The 22,358-nt window shown below is 35.6% G+C and overlaps 1 protein-coding gene and 1 long non-coding RNA gene across 3 annotated transcripts in view; both read right to left on the bottom strand.

Annotated features, from left to right (window-relative positions):
* LOC123309359 (kinesin-like protein CG14535) overlaps positions 1 to 22,358 on the bottom strand; it is a 397,934-nt gene that overhangs the window by 219,078 nt on the left and 156,498 nt on the right. The window lies entirely within an intron of this gene.
* Positions 11,369 to 11,901, bottom strand: LOC123309361. Its single transcript, XR_006537256.1, has 2 exons — positions 11,613 to 11,901; positions 11,369 to 11,455 (listed from the first exon to the last, which is right to left on the bottom strand). It is a non-coding gene; the product is annotated as an uncharacterized LOC123309361 (long non-coding RNA).

Genomic DNA, 22,358 nt, shown 5'->3' with positions numbered 1-22,358 from the left:
TTCGTCCAACAGCAAGTAATATACTACCCTACCTTTGAATAAAAGCTCCATCAGAAGATGACGAGAAACTGGGTCAATAACTCAAGTCAAAGGAACGGGAGATTACTTGTAATTTCACTTTTCCACTCGGCAAGATATTATCAGTTGATATATCTAACAGAAAAGCACGTTTCCCCATCAGAAAAGCAGGTCAACTGAGAGAACTTGGAAGATGCGGCGTTTGTCCAAGACATGTCCGGTGAAAAATCTCAAGGAGCAAATACGGAGGTCTTCAACTTCGCAGAATAATCTCCCCTGAAAATCTGCATTCGAATAGATCGAGCAACAACCGAATCCAGCTCAGATATATGCAAGAAGTACAACTGGGAAAGCTATCAAAGACTTCATTTACATGGAAAAGGAAGCTGGAAGAATCTGGTCAAAGGTTCGCTGGACCATTATACCCTCGGTCCGGAACAACTTCGGTCCTTATCAGTTCTTTTCTGCATCCTCTATGGATTGAAAAGGACGTGCACTTTCCTATTTCCGAGATTGAAGGAGCCGCTAGAGAGTGGGATAGATATGAAGTTGATTTATGTGGACATAAAAGCAAAGTTCCCATTACGGAGATGTAAATACGAAAATAAAGGTACCGATACTGGATCGAATCGAACAGTAAAACGTGATTGAACAAATAAATTGCATACGAACGAAATATACAGTTTTTCTGATCGCATTTCACAATTACTTTATGACATTATACAAGGTGGGCTTCCTACAGGAGACACAACTCATCAAATTGAACCACACCGCCAAAAATCCATTTTCAAATTTATGATTCCGAAGTATTATGAAGCCGTTTGCTGTTTTGACCAGAAATATACAGGAAAAATCATCAATTTGGACGAATCGAGTTCATCAAAGCTCAAGATTTTCGAATTACAATCTACATTTTTTATTGTTTCAGTCGATTCTACAAGAAAAAAGGAAATTCCATTTCAGGTGTAGGGTTTATTTAGACTGAAACAAAGGTGAGGCTTTTTTTTAAAGGAGGTAGAGCTCATCAAAATGAATCGTTTAACCAAAAATTGTCTATATCAAATATACAAGATGGCTGAGATACAACCCCTAGAAGTTCGACAAAATTTCATTGAATTTCAAGTACGGGACTGTGGAAGGTGACTCCGGCATCGCAAAAACGAAACAAAACATAAACATATGGCTGGACAATGAATGGTTCAGTACCAAGTTCATCAGATTAGATGCATCAGGTCACTTGAGAGAATCATAAGTGTTGTATCGTGCAATTTAGGGTGAAAAAAATGTAGAAAATCGAGGCAGTTTCTTGAAAGTGCATATGTTAGTTATGTTGAAAAACTGCTATGATGTTCTTTCATTTCATAACATTTTTACGACGATTGTTGGAATGTTCGAACAAGAAGATTGTGATGCCAATTATGAAAAAATTCGTTAATAATTTAGACGAATTTTATTGGTAAGATTGTGAAGTATTATTCTATTCTTCACACTTGTGTCCTAAGCCTCTTCTGTCAGTTGGTATCGAAATGAGCCATTTCATAAAATCTTGTAAGTTTCAAAAATAATGAGAACAATTCGGCAATCCTAAGTTCCCATTTTCATTACCACGTAAATATTGAACGAGCCAATATCCTAAACGAAACCGCATGGTTGAATCAGGAGATAAGTTTTTTCCACTGCTTTGCGATAATTCAGCTAATAAACGGTCTAGGGTCGTATCAGGATCTATTTCAGTAATTATTTTCAATTTTTTTTCAACTTTTTCATTTTGAAAGCTTTGTATAGGTGATTTTTGGTGAAACGCTTCATTTCGACCTGTTCTACCTTCTGTTGAAAAAAAGCCTCACCTTCAAATACACCCTGTATAGGTTGTTATTCAAGAATATTGAGTTTTGATTAGTTCGATTTATCCAAATTGATGATTTTCTCCTGAACACTCTGAACATTTCTGGTCCACACATCAATCAGCGATATAATGCTACAGATTCGCAAAATCAAATATGGTAAAAAGATTCTGAGTAAACCTCCCCTGTAGGAATATATATCCAGAAAAGAGTTGTTTCCTATTTTCACAATTTTTTTTTTTCATAAGAATCCCGAATACTCATAAACCATTGAATTTTTGCCCAACGTATAGCAATTGTCATAAAATCAACGATTCAAAGATAAACTGGGGTGCCACTTGAAATACGAAAGTGGTAGACTGTTTTCGGTATAACTGGAAGATCAGAAAATATTTTAAGGAGATTGTTCATTGACGAAAACCACAACATGGAAATTTTCAGCACAAAATTATTATTAGTTTTCCATAAACGTCTAATAAGCCATCGCATTGAGTCACCCTGTATTTCAAACAATATTATACGTGACAATGCAATTACTGCAATGTAGGTCATATTCACTCTCCATATAATTCTGTCTGACAGTCGAAAGAAAGTGATCAACATGTTCCACGTTGAGCTGATCAACATTCATCCCCATTTTAATGACGAATGGCACTTGCGAGGTCCCAAGTACGCCATTGTGAAACCCGTGGGCACAGCCCGTAAAAATCGACTTGATTTACAGTTTTCTTCTGAGACCTCAGCACGCAACTCATTCAAAATTAGCATTAATGGAGTGTTGAGCACATTAAGCCCCGCATAAGGAAGGCTATTAAATTTCGAGCACACGTGCGTCAGACCTAGCGGAGAAAAAACAAGGGAAGGTCCATCTCCACGGACGAATATTCCGGTAACCCTCCGGTACCTTTTGAATTTTATATTCATTCGTGTCCATTAATATTTTATTTGCTCGTCGCGAAAAGGGTGGAATGGTTTTATGGATCGCGCTATATTGAATTCTCCTTTTTTTTTTCCGGTCCATGAACGGAACTCGGTCATTTCATATTCGGGAAGAATGGGGAGTTTCTGTTACTTTGTAATGGAGAGGGATGTGGAAATGTCCCTCGTCACACCGGGATCTTCTTGTTCGACATTCGGGTAAAAAATTTAAGTATGGGTTGGGTCCACATTAAATGGCATTAATTGAAATAAGAATTCCCATTTAGAGTTGAAAATCTTGATAATTTTCACTCTAGGGGCAGTCCGGGAGACTTGCTCAGGTAGGAGACTTGAACCACATCAAATATTTCAATTCAAATTTCGCGCTACCGGTATCGTAAATAGCTTGCGACATACTCATAACAAGACACAACTAGTGGCGGCTCCATTTTGGCCGCCATCAGAACAGTTCGGGAGTGAGAGGGTTGAACGTGATTTTGTTGTTAGGTAAGTAAGAAATTGGATAGTTATTGTTTGTTAAACCGTTAAATTGTTTCTATTCTATTGTTTTACAAACGTTGAGCCTTTTTAATAATTGTTGTAAAAGTTTCAAGAAAACATCTGTAGTATAGACCAAAGGGAAGTGCGAGAGACTTGACCCATGCTATGGTCGGGAGACATAATCAGTGGTCCATTTTTTCTCCACACTGAGCTTAGATAATAATTTGCTTCAGAAAAAGAAAATAAAGAATAATAAAAATCAGTATAAAAAATAAACAAAGATTCAAAAAGCAAGAAACATCTCGGAAAAAAGTGAAAGTGAATCTGAAATACATAGAAACTTTGTTTTTCATACGCTGATACATCTTGTTATGAAAACCTTGACATAGACAATCGTTGGTCATTGGAAATTGTTTTCTTTCAATGTTTTCACTGATAAACAAACTTATGGTCAAGTCTCTCTCGCCCTCTGTTCAACTCTCCCATGGGTTAGAAAGACATGAGCCAATTTTCAGTTCCTTAAAAAAAGAATTGCTGTACTCAAAATGTTTATCTCACCATCGCTCTACTATTATCTATCGTTACCTATTTGGGCATGATATCTTCACGCAAAAAAATGAGTTGATGATTTACAAATAAAACTCAAGTGGCTTTAGAGTGAAAAGGGGTTCAAATCTCCCACACTCCACAAGCATTCGAGCATTTCCTCATCGTGATGTAAGTCAAATCAATTCAATACAATTTATTGAGAAAACTTTACAATACTATAAACAGGTATTACAACAGGGATACATAAGCAAGCTTGTATTGTATCCACTGTACCATGCCCCTCATCAGTACAGTGCAGTGTAACGCATCTCAACCAGAGGATGGTGTCTTTAACGAGAACGGAGGACCGCCATGAGGGATATTTTACAATCCTCAAAACGATGCGCCACCTGTCCCACCAAGCCTGAACAACCCCACTCACTCTGTAGCATCCTACACCCATCCATGACTACGCAGTGGCGCGTCGTGATGAGGATTGTAAAATATCCCCCATGGCGGGCATGCACTGCACTGTACCGTAGATTCGGGTGACTTGGGACGATTGTTGAATTCAACTTGTTATATTTTCAAAACGGTGAACTATTCTTATCTGAAAAAGATGTTCGAATATTCTTATTGACTCAGACTATTGATTAGGAGTACCATGCTTCAGAATTCGGATATAAATTTCTTAAAAAATAAAATATACTTGTCCCAAGTCACCCACCCAGTTGGGAAGCTTGGAACACAAGTTAAAATCTATTGATTTCTCAACTCCCAAATGAAATAGGTGACTTCGGGACGGTGTATAGTTTTGAAAAATTAGAATTTGTGATTATATAGCTGAAATTCGGTGTTGAAATTAAATGATAAACCCCTATCACAGCGAAAGCAAATATATTGCAACTCAAATGAAAAAAAACTAAACAAAACAAGGGAACTTTGATTTCTTTCATTCTCTGGTGATTTCTTTGTGGAAATAACGTAAATAATCATATCCTGCCAAAAATCGGCATATTTCCTGCTGCCAATGCGCCGCTTGTATCTATTCGGCATTGTCCCAAGTCACCCTATGAAACAATAAAATAAATGAATGAGATCCGTGTTGCTGTTTGATTTGTAAACAACCTTGTTTCATGACATATCTAATATCCCAATATCCCACTTATGCAAAAAAAAAAATTGTACATGCACAAAGTGAAACACATGTACAGGACACTAGAAAGTATAAGGGCCCTAAAACACGCGCTTTTACTCTCCTGAATTCGTTAATTTTTCCTGTCAATTCAAATGCTCTGGTCACGGTAAACAGAAATTAATAGTTAAACTAACCGAAAAGACGCTACACAATCTTACAAGTATGTCCCTTCACTCATAAATGGTAAGAAACAAAGAAATCTGCAAGGGGGTAATTGTCCCAAGTTACATGACTATCCCAAGTCACCCCAATCTACCGGTACTCATGAGGGACAATAATACCGAAACCGGTCTATAGTTTGTGTAAATATGTTTCAGCCTTTTTGGGAATTACTGACCGTGGTACAGGTCATGAATGTTTTATACAGGAAATGTATTTTGACGAGTTCAATTTTCTGTCCTATGGATTCGCTGTGAAATCACCCTGTATATAAGAAGTTCCTTAGCACTCAATTCGGTATCGAACGATCCTCTGAGAGCCCCTCCTCTTATAGTTGAGAAGAAAGTACTTGACGGCATTCCTGAAACTTCTATTATCGGGAAGCCTCAGTCTTTATTCCCGCTTAGTAATAAAGCTTCAGCGACAATAATTACGCGCTCCTCCTTCAATGATATTACAAGTAAGGGGCCGAAAAGGAATCTCAGCATGGCCTCAGATTCACCGACATAAACCCTTTCTCTGTCCCCATCCCGATGCGGTCTCGGGAAATAATGAAATTCCCGGAATGGAAGGGAATTTGTATTAACTTTTGCAGATCGGGCGTTTTTATTGAGTTTCTTGCGGCGGAAGTGCAGCTTTCAAATGCTATCTTAATTTATGTTCCGTGATAATCGGTAATTTATGGAATTCCCGCTGACTTTGAAGTTCACGAATGCGTTTTTGGGTTTTCTAGCCGGATGCCGGGAAGGGTTGTGGAAGAAAATTCAGTTTACGTCTTATCAAACTTATATTTAATTAATTTTTTTTTCTTCGACTCTTATTGGATGGTTCCCAATACCATAATGCCGACAGTGTGACGCACACAAGGGCGGTTCCGGTGGGGCTATGCCTCCCCTCTCCCCTTCCCCTTTGAGACTTGAGAGAAAATCATATTTGAATTGACCATGATTTTTTCGGGAAATTCTCGTATCGATAGTTGAACAACAAACATTTCACAAAAAGTTGGGGTCATTTGGACAGTCTGGGAGAGTTGAAATCCTTTCCACTCTTAAACCACTTGAGCTGTATCTGTAAATGGTAGCAACTCATTTTTTGCGTGAAGATATCATGCCCAAATAGGTAACGATAGATAATAGTAGAGTGATGGTGAGATGAAAATTTTGAGTACAGCAATTCTTTTTTTAGCAATCGAAAATTGGCTCATGTCTTCCTAACCCCTAGAGTTGAATAGGGGGCGAGAGAGACTTGACCATAAGTTTGTTTATCAGGAAAAACATTGAAAGAAAACAATTTTCAATGACCACTGATTGTCTATGTCAAGGTTTTCATTATCAGATGTATCAGCGTATAAAATACCTACATATTTTGTATTTGAGTGTCACTCTCACTCATTTCCGAGATGTTTTGTGCTTTTTTGAATTTTTCTATATTTTTTACACTTATTTCTATTATTCAATTTTCTTTCTTTGAAGCAAACTATTATCTAAACTTAGTACGGGAAACTTGGACTGATTATGATTGCCGACTATAGCATGAGTCAAGTTTCCCGCACTCCCTTTTAGTCTATTCAATATATATGTTTTTTTTGAAACTTTGAAACTTTTACTTATATTATTAAAAGGCTCATCGTTTGTGAAACAATATTAATCAATGAAAGCAATAAAACTAAATAACACCACGTACCTATTGAACTTTTTAGACAGTGTAACAAACAAAAATTATTCAATTTCTCACTTCCAAACAACAAAATCACGTTCAACCCTCTCACTCCCGAACTGTTCTGATGGCGGTCAAAATGGAGCCGCCACTAGTTGTGCCTTGTTAGGAGTATGTCGCAAGCTATTTACCATAACGGTAGCGAGAAACTTGAACTGAAATATTTGAGGTGGTTCAAGTCTCCTACCTGAGCAAGTCTCCCAGACTCCCCCTGTACCTATTTCATATCAACAAACACCTTGCAGGATTTCAAATATAAAATTATATATTATATTAAAACTAGCTGACCCGGCAAACCTAGTTTTGCCATTTAAATTATTTCTAGGGTAGATAATAATAACTAACTCATCGTGATTGCTCGATTGGTCGTAAGAAAAAGGAATGCCTTTTTTTCTGTTCTGTGCAATTTTTTTTGGGAATATATTGTTATATAAACCTTGCCCTAACAATAATGAACACAACAAAAAAAGAATTGTCCAATTTGGTGCGATCGTTTGAACAATAAAGCATTTTGAAGTAAACCATAGATCCTCTTTTATTAATATAGATATTTCGGTTTTTTTCGAATATCTCGAACAGGAACAAAGATATTAATTTAAAATAGTCATTTTTCAGAAACGCCCTGTAACTCGATGATTCAGGTGTCTCTGATCTGCTTTCTGATATCCAATAAGCCTTGAAGATTTTTTCTCCAAGTCATCGAATTCGAGACTCTGTACAAGACCATTTCTAAAATTCAAATAAAGGTTTACGCATTTTTGGCGAAATACATCAGATGAAATATAAATAAATATAGATTTACCGTTTCGCAAAATAAAACCATAATATATAGAGTAGCAACCCCGCTATTATTGTTTATGGAAATTTGGTCGGGTACAGAATGTAAATTCATTAAATGCACATTGAACTTTATGACGCATCGATTGCGGATATGGTTCGTAAATATAACAATTTCAGAATTAATTCACAGGCATACCACCAGCCCATATAAATATCAACAAACATAACGATTCAAACCGAACTAGCCACATGCGATCAACAGAAAGAACATTCCATCGAAGAAGAGCAGATGCTGGTCGAGCTTTCGATCTTATCAGACCTCTTCAGAGCAACACAACTTTTCCATGATTAGTATGTTATTCGAAATTTGATCGATATTAATATTTAGCTATGGTCAAAATAAGGTCAAGTATCCCAAAATTCCCTCTTCAGCCCCCCTGTATTTATATAGAGTCATTCGGGGCAACTGTGCGCACTTTTGCCTTTCAAGCCATACAATGTTTCAAATGTTGAAGCTAGGAAAATTAAAGCATATTCATAAGATAGAGAATTTTCTAATCTATAAGAAAACATCAAAAAGCAAACAAACAACAAAAAAGAATTTGATAGAGAAAGTCGGAGTGCCTTCACATGCCCCGTATTGCGGGTAAGTGTGCGCACCCTCACGGGGTAAGTGAACGCAGTGCTTAGTGAACCACACAATTAAAACAGATTGCAAAATTATGTCATCAAAATGTTACAATATTAGAGAAATGCTGTTTATTGTCAATACAGAAGCGCCTTTTTACAAGCAGTGCATTATTGTTCGTGGCACAATTCTTGGTCAACACAACACTTGATACATTCCTCTGTTGGTGGCTCTTCATATTTTTCAGAACAAATAGGACAATATTGATCGAGACTTTACCAAGAAAATCAACAATGTCATAATTTATTCCTCACTGAACTAATGTCCATATAATGAATCTATGCGCACACTTACCCGCGCACACTTTCCCCAGTAAGCCAAAATTTGAATTGACGTTCTTATAGAGTTGAGCAGCTAAGAGAACCTAAATTTTTTTATTATATATTTAGATTAATATGTCCATGATCGAATAAAATATTGTTTAACACTGTCGGACTCGGAACTTGGATCTGGCAGAATTTGCAGAGATACTAAAAATTAACAAGAAAACTAGTGATTTTGATTGATTGCAAATAAAAAGTTAAAGAAACGTGGCACGGCGCACTCCTATGAAAAACTAATATGGCGATTCTGCGCCCTTGCTTCACCCAAATGAATCCCTCTTTCATACATTGCATAGTCGAGATATAAGCACTGCGCACACTTACCCACTGCGCTCAGTTACCCCGAATGACTCTACACATTTATATACATTATTATTCATTTATATACACATTACCTTATGGTAATAATGAAATAATTTTCTGCATAACAAAGTTTCTGTAACACGGGTGACCAATCAATAATCATCGTGTTGAATAAAAAAAAACGCTTGCATTAATTTCTGATATCGATTGACGTACATCTAAAAAATGCTTGTGGAAAAACAGAATAAAATAAATTAAAACAACTGCCCCACCTAGAAACTAAATTAATACCCCCAATTACATAATCAACGTCGAATGAAACGCTGTCATCCATTACGTCGTCACGTGAGGACTCGGGCGTAATTTTTCATTTGAAATCTAACATATTGTGTTAAGCATATCGGAGAAATTCATTCCATGTTACTTCGGATTATGTTCTTCATTACCGTCATTCGAAACGACTTCAATCATGCCAAATGATTAAGAACGTCTTCCGGCAAAGGATTCGAATGATGAGAAAATTATTCAAATCCGAGAGTCGCGCATTGTTGGCTCTGGTAAACGCTCTTATCGTATGCACGATAAAAATTCGAATTTTCCGAGGGTTTTTCCGCTCGGACGAACCGCGTAAGGTGTTCCATCATGGGGACCAAGGGGTGACCGCCGCACTTTTGACACATTTGACGTATGAAGTCGGCGCCGGCTTATTAGGATATAGCATGTGATTACGCAGTATAGAGGCACTGAAGTGCTCGCACTCTTGATCTTATTGACTTCAGCTTTCGGCGAACGTGAATAATTGAACAGAATTATTGTAATTGGATTAAGGGAGTGGTAAAATTGATTATGGGTAATCAGCACTGCAAATACTCCGTTCCCAAATGTATGATCTTAGGCTTTTAGTTTTTAATCAGTTCATAACAGAATAAAATACATATACACCATTCACTTTTATTTTAGCACTCGGTTGGCCATGGAAATTTGACACATTTCTCTCTGTATAGTACGAAAATGTGAGGTTATAACGCTTGTCAAAACATTTTTGTGTTTTGAATCAACCCTATGTTGTAGGTTCTATGTAAAAGTTTCTGTTATCACGTATTTTATCACAATGTCGAATCTCTTCGGAAAATATGTGACGAACATAATTGAATTTTATACAAACTGATTGAAGGCATACCAAATCTAGTTATTCACATGGAAAATACAAGAGATCAGTATAATATCATAATACGCACTAGCTTGAGGAGAGTTAATGTTCGTTATCTTCTTTGTCTAAAGTTTGAATACGTTACATCAGATGTAGATTTCAAAAATATTAAACCGAGGATGAAATGCAGTGGTTGGGACTGGGTATATCTCGAAGGAATCAACAGATAATTACAAAAATGTTAAATTTTTCAACAAAAATCATCTTACTTCAATGGAAGTAAAAGGAATCGAAGGAAATTTCAAGTCAAGAGGAACTTGACCTTTGAACAAAATTTTCACATGAATAAACAATTAACAGGACAACTGGCTCGTATTTGTGGCTGTACATCTTAATATATTGATGTAATTATAATAATTAGGTATTTATTGGTACCTCAAGACATTTACAATGTATAGGACAAGTCAAATGAAAAATAGAAAAATCAATTTTTGGGAACTTATTCTACGATGACATTAATCGGAAATCCTGTAATAACGTTCCACATCAATTCACCCAAACATGAGATTCTCAAATGCCACCACTTTTTGGGTCTATCAATAGAAGGAAATTCTTTGTCATCCTCTCCATTCACAATCTTTCTGATTGTGGAAATATTCAGCTGAAATATAAGTGGTGTAGATTCAGATGAAACATTATATAAATTCTTTTACATTGAATATGTTAGCTACCGTCTGACGTATTGTGGATTTTAGAATATCAGGGTATAACTATTTGAATGAGCGGACCTGAATTCTAAATAGCACTTCCTGAAACACTGTTTCTTTTTTTCAATCACTTTCGGCATTTTCGAAATAAAAATTGATATTAGGCAACGGCGTTTTGACATTAACAACATTTCTTGAGTGCCAACCTTACTCCGTTCTAATTACAAAAACTTGAGAAAATTATGTCATGGCCAACCGACTGCTAAAATAAATGTGAATGGAGTATAGGTAGACCTATTCTGTACTGAACCTCCGAATTATTTTTTGACATAAACAGATATCAAAAAACGGATCACAGATATGGGTGCATGAAAGAGACGAAGCGAGGGACGTGGCTGTCTTAGGTCATGTAGCAATGGATCCAATCGGCGATCCCAGTTCTGTAAAGTGGTCAGTGAAATGATTAACGGTAATCAAAACTACATGTTCGATGTTTGTTTTTCAGACCAGTGTTTATTTTAAATGATGTAATCAACCATGTAGTGGCAAAGAGGACAGGGGAAAATAAAAATCCTTAATGAGATGCCGACGTTTCGACCTTTATTTCTGGTCTTTTTCAAGGCTGGAAACAGAACGACATTGAAAATATGGGGCGCAACATAGTGCCATAATATAAAAACAGTATAATCCAGTAGGTGTAGAAATAAAATACAATATACAGTACCACACAATACAATATACAATAGAGTAATATAAAAAACATACTTAAAAACACATACCTATTCATATGGATTATCCCTCATAATATTCTGAGGTGGACATGAAACTGTGTCGTCAATTCTTTTAAAAACTCAATATAAAGGTCCATTTGTCAATAGATAAAAATTATTCAAAATCTTTCATCTCCTACAATAAACAACTGAACCAGACTCCGTATTATCCGACGTATACAGAGCATCGAGCGTCATATGGTAATCTAATATCACAGTAGCAGGTATGTTCCTGAAATTCTTCAAGAACGAATCATCCGTTTATACCTCTCTAAAATATTGTGATATATTGTGCTCAAATTCTGTACGTCCCAAAAGATAGCAACGATAACAAACTTAATGTTCCGTGCTATTCATTTGAGTGATGAAAGATTTCACAGAGAAAATGAACTAAAAATAACTGAATTACTAACAAAAAATAATTACCCAACAACCTTGGTCAAACGTGTTCTCAATCAATATAAAAGAAAAGTGCTCACTGACAATGCAGGCTCGAGAGGTGATGAACGAACCAGATATTACCGTTTTCCTTATATACAGGGTTTATCTGAAAACATGAGTAGAGCATTACAACAAACTAACCCTTCTACAAGACTGGCTTTCTATCCACTGAAATGCGTCAGTTCCCTCTTCTCGAAAATCAAAGACAAAACTCCAGATGATTTACAGTCGGAATTAATATACAAAATCCCTTGTAAAGACTGCAGCAGATGCTACATAGGTATGACCAAACAGTATCTTAAAAATAGAGTCTACCAGCACAGATATGATTGTAGAACCATTAATAAAGATAAAAATGAAAAAACCGCTCTAGCTGCCCATCACTTCAACGAAGACCACAATTTCGATTTCGAGAACGTCACCATCTTAGAAAAGGAAAAAAATTATAAAAGGAGATGTATCGGTGAGATGATTCATATTTCTTTGAACGAGACGGTGAATTTGAGGACTGACGTACAGAATTTGAGCACAATATATCACAATATTTTAGAGAGGTATAAACGGATGATTCGTTCTTGAAGAATTTCAGGAACATACCTGCTACTGTGATATTAGATTACCATATGACGCTCGATGCTCTGTATACGTCGGATAATACGGAGTCTGGTTCAGTTGTTTATTGTAGGAGATGAAAGATTTTGAATAATTTTTATCTATTGACAAATGGACCTTTATATTGAGTTTTTAAAAGAATTGACGACACAGTTTCATGTCCACCTCAGAATATTATGAGGGATAATCCATATGAATAGGTATGTGTTTTTAAGTATGTTTTTTATATTACTCTATTGTATATTGTATTGTGTGGTACTGTATATTGTATTTTATTTCTACACCTACTGGATTATACTGTTTTTATATTATGGCACTATGTTGCGCCCCATATTTTCAATGTCGTTCTGTTTCCAGCCTTGAAAAAGACCAGAAATAAAGGTCGAAACGTCGGCATCTCATTAAGGATTTTTATTTTCCCCTGTCCTCTTTGCCACTACATGGTTGATTACATTTAAAAAGTCAGGACACGAATACCAGTGATGAATTTTAAATGATATTTGAATCCCAGGAAACCACTTTTCGTTTATTAAACATATATAAGTCAACTTATTCCGACGTATAAATACGGTTTCATTAGACCAAAATAAGAAGGACAAATGTCCGCGTGGTAGACGTATAAAATCAATCCTGGATATACGTCTCCTATTCGTATTTTATATACGTCTGATACTCGTATTTCATATACGTCTTTTAGACTACTTAAGTAATTCAGAAATTACGTCGAAAACCAGTCGTATATAAACGTTCACAACTCATATATTATAGACTATATTTCAACGACTTCAATGTATCAAAAATAGACGTTTAATAATCGTATTTTGTACTACAATTAAGTATCAGTAATAGACGTCTCTGAACATGAACCTACTGTTCATGTATACGATATCCGACGATACGATGATCCGAAATTGCATCAATATGTGTTGATCGATTATTTCGAATATAATAAATTAAAAGAACAATAAATGCACTTTCGGATCATCGTTCATACTGTCGAATATCGTATGAATGAACATTAGGCTCAATTGTTGTTAGATATTACTGTTCTGAATAAAGTCAATCTTCAACATTTATTATAACAGTCTTACCCTCTTCCATACTTATCCTTTTCAGAGTTTCGAATAAGACATAACGTATCTAGTGTCAATCGGATTTTGGGAAAACTAAATTTTAAACTATTTAGGTCTCAAACCAATTTATTCAGAGTATAATAAAATAGTAGTTTTCAAAATTTAGGTATATACATTGAGCACACCTCTTTAAATAAATATAATTGTCTATTCCTATATTTTTAGATTGCTTCAATCAGATGTACCCACATCAACACTACGGCCTCTGTAAAATGTTATTTCAGTTAGTTTTAGGAGAAAAAAACATGTCGAACAAAACATACCAAATATCTTTTTCATCATATTAGTAGAGTTGAAAGTGGAGAGCTTTCTTCAAAATCGGTTATGTCATTTTGTTTTTTAGCAGATGTTTATACATGTCCATCACTATGTTGAATCAGAATACATTTCAATCACTCATGACAAAGTACAATTAATTTCATCCAGACAAAACAAACACAGTAAACACACACAGCTTACGAAACTATTTCAAGATGGACGACAAGGAGAACGAACTATACGAACAGCGCATGCCGCATAGCATAGCATAAAAACACGGCCGTGACTGCCACATGCGTGTATTGTAACGATAACTAATTGCCTATTGGCCGGTCGGGCCTGCGTAGATCCTCAATCCTCTGCTTACGTAAACATGGCACCAACGTTGCCAGGCTATTAAAAATGTAGTAGGTAGATCTTGAACATTCTCATAAATCTGCTAGGCTTGTTTGAATTAGAACTAGCAGACTACAATTATATCAAGTGAATAGGTGTCATCTCAAGTGAAGAGGGCTCATTCAGTTTTCCAGATCACAAGTATAGACAGCAGAATCTTTGATGGTTGAAGCAATCAGTGTATGGACAGGACATTATTTCATTTCATGTGACAACGCTGTAAATTGTCGAATTGGGGGACTTTTAATCAAAGATATTATATGTGTAATATCTTTGCTTTTAATTGGTTGACGACCATCAATTCGAATGAATTAAATCCCATTTGGCGAGGAAACTATTGAAAAATTTGCAAATATGCATTTTTTTCGTTCAATGTATATATTTTTTTTTTCATTTATTGCACCTATGGTTGTAGCCTCTATTCAAGAATATCTAGTATGAATGTTATACATATAAATTATTCCTGCCACGGCTCAACCATTTATATGCAGCTATCATTTAAATTGCGATTTTTATGGAAAAAGATTAAGTTCGATGTGAGCTGATTAATTAGCTACCTGGTGAAATCAGTTCAAACAATTAAAGCACTTATATAAGCGGAATCGCTTTTTCAACTTCGAAAAACTTGAATGTTTGGAACTATATGTAGGAGTATAAAACTCAGAAACATCGATATGACAATAATGAATAAAGGACCAGTATTTTTTTTCTCCCGGATAACTAGAAGTAATGTAGTAGGTATCTACATATGGCTCATAATAATAGTCATATTTGAAACCTTTCATATATTTGTCCAGTGTAGACCTCAATGATGAGTGTTAAAAAAATTCGCTAATAGACAGTTTGAAAACCTACCATATATCCGTTTAATATACCTAAGTTCATGGAGTAGGAAGGTAGGTTGAAATATGTACGACTTATAGTCGTATAATTTGTGGAACTTTATAGACCTAGTTTATAAATTATGAAAAATTATTAAAGCTGGGAAATAAGCGATATATATATTGTAGGATGCATATTGTTCCAATCGTAAAAACACAACTGGGAGACAAAATAGATCTCATTATGTATATATGACTTCCACTTATAGACATTCCAAAAACCTATCACATATTCGTTTAATATAGGTGTAGGAAGTACGTCGAGAAGTACAATATATTCGACGTATAATTCGGAGATCTTGTAGACTTCGTTAATAACTGATGAATATGACGAAGAGTTTGAAATAATTGAAGTATATAAACAAAAAATAATCTTCAGTTCTTGAAAAAACTATTGATAAGCAAAAAACATATAGTGTGGTATATATATCTAACGCTAAAAGACGTTTTATAAATCTACTACAGAAAAAATGGTATAATATAGACGTAAAATACTTGTACTGTGATAGACCAAAACGAAAAATATACCATCAGGATGAATATTAGACGTATACTAAACCAAGGTGTGTTTCCTGGGATCATAGACATCTGAATCAATTATGATTCATAGTGCTAAGAAGAATTTTAATGTGTAAAATACAATTGGTATTCAAATTCTCATGAACTAGCTCGTTCAATTCACGGAAAAAAAATTATTTCACATTTAGTTCTTGAATTTAATTTTTATGGTTTGAGGTTTAACGATTCATTAATGTCGAAAAGCGAATTCTTGTGGTCATACCAGTCTTGAACCTTGAAGCGTGAAAAATTTCCACCAATACAAAAACAATTCAAGGCAATATGACCTGGGGATTTCAATGACATAAAGAATGGAGGGAAACGAATACAAACGCGAGGGTATTGCACCTATTATGCTAAAAGTTAAATGAAACAGAATTTTATGTATGCGATACTCAAATTTTACGACAGCATAGCCGACGCCATACCTGAGTGACCGCTGAACATTTTCCACAGCTTTCCACAATTTCCTAATTAATGGCATCGTAAAAAGTAACAAGTAAAATGATTGCCTGTTTTATTGTTTGTAAAGATATTCACTATGGGGTATTACAGCACCCTGTGGGTAGGGTTAAATTTATCGTATTTTGTCATGAACTCTTTGTCTATCCATATAGAACGGTCTTTGTTAACTGAAAAAAGGGAATTATAAACATATGAAATGTGCCCAGAGAATATGAATGGTAGGGAAAAAATTAATGGTTGTGCCAGCTCAGTTTGGCTTAAGCATAGAATGATTATTCTCTTTCAATTAAATGAAGGACTACTTACGTTATCCTTTTCGTATTACTGAATATGTAATAGAATTGGGAGAATTCAGTATTTTAAACAAATGTGGAACGAATTCCGTTCGTGGTTGCTTCTTTAGAAAGATTGCAAGTTTTGGAATGATGGATAAAATTTATAATCCAGTGATCGATTATAAGAAGTCCTTCACCTACATAAGGAAGTATGAAGAGATCATATTTTCTAATTATTTCCACCAAACTCAGTATTTTCAATTGCGAACAACAAGTTATTTGGAAATCTGCGAAAAACTACCATTGTGTCCTATTGATACTTGAAAACTTGAGACTATTTCTTTTGTAACTCGAGGTACAGTATAGAAACAAAGATTATGGCACCGTTATTACGAGGATGTATTGATATCTAGTTAGCCTAGAACAGTTTCATGCATAAACAAAATTGCGTTACCATAGCAACGAACAATAACTCATTAGAAATTAAAAGAAAGAAGATGTCCACCGAAATTGTGAAAATCGAAAAATTGGAGTATCGAGCCATGATCAAGTACCTGTATTTAAACGGGATAGGATGTAAGCAAATTTACGAAGATATGCTTAATACCCTTGGTACTCGATGTCTTTCGTATGCGACAGTGAAAAATTGGACTGCAAGCTTCAAAAGAAGTGAATTTTCCATTGAAGATGATGACCGATCCGGAGGGCCAGTTTCTGTGTCAGTCCCCGAAAATATCCATGCATGACATAAGTTTATCAGATCGTCGAACTGGGCTAAAACAGATATGTGAAGCACTAAATATTTCATACGAACGCGTTCATTATATAGTTCACGTCAATTTGGACATGAGAAAAATTGCTGCGAAATGGATCCCCAAATGTTTGAATGTTGACCAAAAGCGTGCAAGGGTAGGAGCATCGCGTTTGATCTGTGCTCGATTTGAAAACGATGTAGACTTCTTAAACCGAATTGTTACTATGGATGAGACTTGGGTAGATTTCTACGATCCAGAAACAAAGCAACAATCGATGGAATGGCGAAACTCTGGTTCTCCAAGACCTAAGAAGTTTTGTGTCCAAAAATCTGCTGGAAAAGTTCTTGCTTCAGTTTTTTGAGATTGCCATGGAGTAATCATGATTGATTTTTTGGATAAGGTTAGAACAATAACCGGAGATTACTCTTCGACATTATTGTCCACCATACGAGAAAAACTTAAAAAGAAAAGACGCGGAAAGCTATGCAAAGCTGTTTGGTTTTTGCAGGACAACGCTCCTGCACACAAATCTCATGTTGCCATGCAAAAAATTCGTGATTAAGAGTTTGAATAGCTAGAACACCCCCCTTTTTCACCAGATTTGTCTCCGTCCGACTATCATCTCCTTCCTAAACTTAAAAAAAGTGTAAAAGGTCGCAGATTTCCTTCCAAGGAGAATGTAATAAAAGCTGTGGAGGTCTGGTTTGCAGAGCAAGAAGAAACATTTTATTTGGAAGTTCTAGAGACATTGCAGGTTCGCTGTAATAAATGTTTCCAATTAAGAGGAGAATATGTTGAGTAATGAAATATTTTGACGTTGAAATTTTGTTTGGTTCTATAGTAGGCTAAGAATTTTTCAATATATCCTCGTAGATGATGAATAATTATTATTAGCAGTCAAATCAGAATATTCAGAATTCAACTAACAATTGTATCTCGTTCGGGTTTAAATATAATGAAACTTCTTTTACGTGAATTGACCAGCAAAATCCTCGCGTGTCTGCAGGAGTTGACGAAGGGCGGAATCGGACAACCCCATCAATAACGCGTGCTGTTGTGTGCGTAGAGGCATTAAAATTAGTCTGAGTACCATTGGGCGCCGTTATCGCATAGATAAGATGCACGTAGGTCGCTTTAACGAACACCCTGTAGCGAGAGACCACTGTGATGAATTATTTGGATGGAACAATTAACGCACGTTCAGATAAATGCCTGGGAGAGGTTTTGTGACAACAAGAAATGGGTTTAGCTGTCCGAGAGTTTAATCTAGGTAAATTATACAGTGTGTCAATTTGAAGCGGTGCTTAATATCTCGACCCCCATAAAAATCAGAAAAAATGCAAAAAGAGGTAAATTTTGGATCGTATAGGAACAGTTTATACAGTTTTTCCAATCAATTTTTATCAACCCTGCGAGCGTGATGAGAGAAAACTCTAAAATCTTGAACGGGAAGGTGGTTCATTAACCCCTTTTTTAAAGGTAATGCGATTGATTTTTCAAAAATGTCCTACACTCGACCTTTTTTATTTGTACTTTACTATGAATGATTTCGAAGATGTTGTCATTATTTTATAGACCAAAATATAATCTTTTTTCGAATTCGGCTCACAGTTTACCTTTTCTACTTATACATTTTTTCTGATTTCGCATGGGGACTAAAATATTAAAGTTGGTGCTTTTTCAAATTACCACATTATACAGTGTGAATCTTTGACTTACTCACTCGCACATTTTTTTAACAGTAGATGATTCTTGAAGTAAAAACAAGCACTTTGTTGAAAAACCATAAGAAATCTCATTCTATCTCACAAACGGTTTAATCGAATGAATTGAATTTCGGAATATAGTTTTTCATTTATTTGATGAATCTTTTTCGAATACAAGATACCACCCACGTCTTCCAGTTTTCTCATTATGACCATGACGTACCATAAAAATACTAAAAATTCAAAGAAACCAACACTTGAAACTGAGTTGGATGATATCTAATGAATATTTGAACGTTTTGTAAAATAAAAGTATTCTTCATATTTTTTCATATAATGCACCGTTTTCGAGTAATTTAATGTTCAAAAATTAAAAAATATCAGTGAAATTTGAAAAATTGGGTACTTTTCCTGAATAAAACTCTGTTTAGAAGCTCCACAGATGTGTAGTGTCACATATTTAGCTAGTTATTCTGGAGGTAATTCTGTTTTTATGGGGGTGGCCTAGCATAGTATGAAAACTTAAAATGGCTATATATTTTTATCAGGACCGACCATTTGACCTCAAGAATCTACTGCTAAAATATTTGTACGATTCAAAGACTCATCCTGTACCTATAGCTATTTGAAATTACCATTTTCTGGTGTTAACTAGATTTCCTAGAGCCTTCCACTATTTAGGCGTTACAAAAATATGAAACTTTGTCCATATGAGTATTTCCTGTTTCTACAGGGTATTTTTAAAGGTAATAAGGAGAAGGATTTGACAATCTGTCGACGAGGCTCATAATCAATTTCTGCTGATGCAAATATTCATGAAAAACAACGAAGGAAAAACAGTATGACACTCGTAGGTTCAAACATGTAGTGTGAAGATATCTCTGAAACAGTTTCCCGCAAAATTTTCACTACACTATCGTGAAAAGATATGCAGAACGAAAATACATCAAAAATCATTACGCAAATATCATTTCATTCTCCCCACTTTCTATGAATAAATAAACAATATCCATAATTTTCCCACCACAACACGATGAGGAATCTTGCAAACCATATTTAACGTGAAAAGTAAAACCAATTGTCGGGAATACCAACAAAGCCATTTATTTGACAAATTACAAGACAGATTCCAGTTGCGTGCCACGCACGTGTGTGTGTGGTCTAGGGGTGGACCGACTACTCACAACGTTTCATCTGATATCATATCAACCCTCCAGGAATGCAAACCACTCGGACACATATTTAAGGCCGAAAATATTTGGGAAACATGTTCATGCCTTAAAATCGTCCCCGTAATGGCCTAGTGGCAGTTTACATTATTTATGTCTTCGTGATAGAAAATGATTAATGCAGTTTTTGAAGAATTGCTTTTCCAGTTCGGCAACAATGGTAAAAAAATCAGGCCTTTTCAATGTTTAAACTTACCACTTTTGGCATTATGTATGTATTTGGTGGAGTAGTATAGTTTATTACCTGAAAAAAAAAAACATAATGAGTACTTGGTACTAATAAAAAAATAACTTAAGCTACTTTGAGGTGTTTGATGGTTTCAACCAAGATATATTGAAATCTAAGTTGAATCAAGTGTGCTCTGAAGAAAAGACCTCGTTCACATTTCTAGTTCAGCTACTTATTAACCTAAGAACAGATCAAGAAGTGAGGGGCCATCATAAGCGGTTCGTGAACATGTGCAACATGTTTTTCTTTCGTTACTAATATCAAACTTTTTACATTACTCCGTATTAACGAACTAATAGCTTGAGAATAGTTGATTGCGAGTCGGTTGCCGCTTGTTACGTTATCTCTGAAATGAAAATTTCAACGTCCATTTTCTACTGATGACTATCTCGGAGTTCTCAAGCGAATTGAGAAGATAATCTGCTCAGTAATGAGGAAGGTGGCGGTACCTTTGATGACTGAAAAGATCGAGAATGCTTTATTATGCCGATTTCGATTGGTAATGACATGAACCTGACGATTTCCATAGTATAGAATGAAATTGAAAACGCGCACAAAAGCTCTTGACATATACAGAATACAGCTCATGTCGTGATGCGCATGATTGAAATATGTAACATACGGTTTTGTGCGCTTGCGTTCATATTATCGTATCTAGTTGGAAAATGATCGTTTGATGGTCTTCTGCATTCTCCAATACTTGCACGAGGACTAGATAAATAGCGTTCTCCAATAGATCTAAATGGATTTGGCTAGTGAGAACTGGCGATCATACTCATTCAGTTCCTGAACCAATCGTATCTTATAAGAATGAAAGCCGAAATCTTCGCAACCCTAGGTGTAGGGGCTATCATCCCTAAATTCTTAATAGGAAATAGGGGGTGAGATTTATCTCAATTGAAAGATCACTTGTCTCTCTACATAAATACTATGCTTTGCAGATTTTTATTGGTTTCTTGACGTAGTTGCAGGTACAGAAGGTGACAATTTGAAAACTTGCCAGGCCAATTATGTCTCAACAAGAATGTTTTCAAAGAAAAGCCGGAACAAGTCAATTTTTAAAAGGATGGGGACATATTTTAAGCAAAATTGTGAGCCAAAATCTCCTCAAACCTAGGTGTAGGGGCTATCACCCCTAAATTCATCATAGGGAATGGAGGCTAAGCTAAACCTCAATTGGAAGACAATTTATCCCTTTACATAATACTTTTGTCTTCCAATTGAGGTATAGCTCATCCTCTATTCCTTATTAAGAATTTAGGGGTGATAACCCCTACACCTAAGATTGAGGAGATTTTGGCTTACAATTCTGCTAGAAACATGTCCCCCTCTCAATAAAAATTGACCTGTTCCTGCATTTTCTCTGAAAACATCCTTGCCGAGACATAATTGGCCTGGCAAGTTTTCAAATTGTCAGCCTTTGTAACTACTTCAAGGACTCAATAAAAATTTGCAAACCATAGTATTCATGTAGAGGGTCAAGTGATCTTTCAATTGAGCTATAGCTCACCCCCTATTCCCTATTGAGAATTTAGGGGTGATAGCTCCCACACCTAGGATTGAGGAGATTTCGGCTTACAATTCTGCTCAAAATATGTCCCTCCACGAATAGAAATTGACCTGTTCCGGCATTTTCTCTGAAATCATTCTTGTCGTGACATAATTGGACTGGCAAGTTTTCAAATTGTCACCCTATATTGTTTAAAGACTCTTCTGATTGTTTGAGTGAAACACCATATACATCAGACAATTTTCTAGTACTGAAGGTCGGATCCAATGGCTACATGATCTAAGACAGCCACGTCCCTCGTTTCATC

This window comes from Coccinella septempunctata, chromosome 3, assembly GCF_907165205.1.
Source record: "Coccinella septempunctata chromosome 3, icCocSept1.1, whole genome shotgun sequence".
Lineage (NCBI taxonomy): Eukaryota > Metazoa > Arthropoda > Insecta > Coleoptera > Coccinellidae > Coccinella > Coccinella septempunctata.
Note: the sequence above shows the minus strand (reverse complement) of the source record. Positions and strands in the feature narration are given on the sequence as shown.